This window comes from Theropithecus gelada, chromosome 18, assembly GCF_003255815.1.
Source record: "Theropithecus gelada isolate Dixy chromosome 18, Tgel_1.0, whole genome shotgun sequence".
In the NCBI taxonomy this organism is placed as follows: Eukaryota; Metazoa; Chordata; class Mammalia; order Primates; family Cercopithecidae; genus Theropithecus; species Theropithecus gelada.
This window is the reverse complement of record NC_037686.1, coordinates 69,554,547-69,557,168: the sequence shown is the minus strand read 5'-3', so window position 1 is coordinate 69,557,168 and position 2,622 is coordinate 69,554,547.

Sequence of the window (2,622 nt, the reverse complement as noted above, 5' to 3'; positions counted from 1 at the left end):
CCGGGGCGGGGGCGCGCCCAGCCGGCGGCAGAGGCGGGCGGAGCGGCCCGGCGGCGGGCGGCCCGGTCCGAGCGCCGCCGGGCTCACGGGGGAAAGGCGCCCGAACGCGCGCACCGGAGCTCTCGAACCGCGCCGGCCTCGGCGGGTTCCATGGCCCGCGGGCCGCGGTGGGGGCGTTAGGCGCGGGCGCGGTGGGGGCGGGGGCGGCGCGGGGCGCATGCGCGGCGCCGCGGGGCCTTCGCGGACGGAGGGGAGCGAGGGGGTCACCGGGCCGGGCCGCGAGCCCTGGAGCTCGGCCAGGCGTGGACCCCGGGCCAGCCCCGCGCCTCTGTGGCCCGGGCGCCTCGTGCGTGTCCGCGAGCTCGCGTGCGCGCGTCACCTCGGCCCCCAACATGGCTTGGAGGGCGGCCCTACCCGCGCCGCCCTAGTGCTGCGAAGGGCCTGGGAGCCCAAACCCGGAACCGCCACCTGGGACTGGGAAGACGACATGGCCAGAAGTCGGTAATGTTTCTTTCCCTGGGGGCAGTGCATTAAAATGGACCATTTCACTTGTGTTGGTCTTGTGTGTTGTTGCCCGCGCTGACTTGCACGAAATGGTAGCAGGAACAGGCAGCGCAGCAGCCTAGCGCCGAGTGGAGAGGCCGGCAGATCCCGGGGAAAGCGACCTTACTTTGTCACCTGGGCTGGAGTGCAGTGGCGCAAATTAAAGTGTGCAATCTGATACGTCTTGACACATGTATACACATTTTCACAATCGACAGTGAATATGTGCCTCCCATCTCTCTCCAACCCTTTCTTCTTCCTTCCCTCCGCCCCCTCCCACCCATCTGCTTTTTGTCACTAAGTTTGAATTTCCTAGTTTTTAAATATCTTTTTATAGAGACTGGGTCTCGCTTGCCCTGTCACCCAGGCTGGAGTGCAGTGACACTATCGGGGCTCACTGTAGCCTCAAACTCCTGCCCTTAAGCAATCCTCCTGCTTCAGCCTCCTGAGTAGCTGGGACTACAGGTGAGCACCACCATGCCTAGCTTTTTTTTTTTTTTTTTTTTTTAAACACATGGGGTCTCTCTATGTTGCCCAGGCTGCTCTGGAACTCCTGGCTTCAGTTGATCCTCTAGCTCAGTTTCCCAAAGTGTTGGGATTACCGGTGTGAGCCACTGTGCCCAGCCTGTTTTTCTTGGTGTTTTAAAAAAGTGGAATCGTACCGCAAATAGTCTTTAGGGAAGTGGCGGCTGTTCATTGGGCATAATTATGTTGGAATTCACCTATATATTGATAAATACTTAAGTCCTTTTTATTGCTGAGCGGTGTTTACGAGTCATTCTTGCTTACTCTTTCCCACTGCAGCTTTCTTCACTCAATCTCATCAAAGAGATATCTCCAATACATAAACCAAATCCAAGCCACTCCCACTTGTATTTCCCCCTGAGCTATGCTCTCTCACCTAGATGACGGATACAGCCTAGTACGAATATTTCCAATTATGAAATGTATTAACACCACCAGCTTTCTTTCCTGTGTGTACTTTCAGAGTTAAGGTGAGTTTAAGAAGTGTGTGTGGCCGGGCGCGGTGGCTCACGCCTATAATCCCAGCACTTTGGGATGCCAGGGCGGGCAGATTACGAGGTCAGGAGATCGAGACCATCCTGGCTAACACGGTGAAACCCCATCTCTACTAAAAATTAAAAAAAATTAAAAATTAACCGGGTGAGGTGGCGGGCGCCTGTAGTCCCAGCTACTCAGGAGGCTGAGGCAGGAGAATGGCGTGAACCCAGGAGGCGGAGCTTGCAGTGAGCGGAGAACGAGCCACTGCACTCCAGCCTGGGCGACAGAGTGAGACTCCCTCTCAAAAAAAAGGAAGTGTATGTGTATGTTGTTTGTTTGTTTTTAAGACACGGTCGGTCTCTGTTGCCCCGGCTGGAGTGCAGTGACACTGTCCCTGCTTACTGCACACTCTGCCTCCCGGGCTCGAGTGATCCTTCCACCTCCGCACCCCAAGTAACTGGGACTATAAGTGCTCCCCACTATGCCCAGCTAATTTTTTGTAGAGATGGGGTTTCACCATTTTGTCTAGGCTGGTCTCAATCTCCTGAGCTCACCCATCTGGCTTCCCAAAGTGCTGAGATTACAGGCATGAGCCACCAGACCTGGCCAAGTATTTATTTTTTAAATCCAATTTGATAATCTTTGTCTTGAATGAGAGCGGTGGCTCCCAAATTTGCTGCACTTTAGAAGAATCTGGAAAGCTTTTAAAAGTCCCAATGCCCTGTTCACACTTCACATCAATAAATCTGATGGGAATGGGAACCGTGCATTGGTGGTGTTTTTTAAGATCTGCAGGTAATTTTCTGATGTACAGCAAAACTTAAGAGCTAGATCATTTAGTACATTTGTACAAATTACTGATATTTTTACATTTAAAGATGTCTTTTTATACTTTCCATTTGACTCACATGTTTTATGTTCTTTACGCCTTTCTTGATTTCTTTTGGATTACTGATGTTTAAAAATTATCAGTAATTTTTAAATTCAAAAATTTTTAAATTTGAGACCAGGCGAGGTGGATCACACCTGTAATCCCAGTACTTTGGGAGGCCGAGGTGGGTGGGTCGCTTGAGCTCA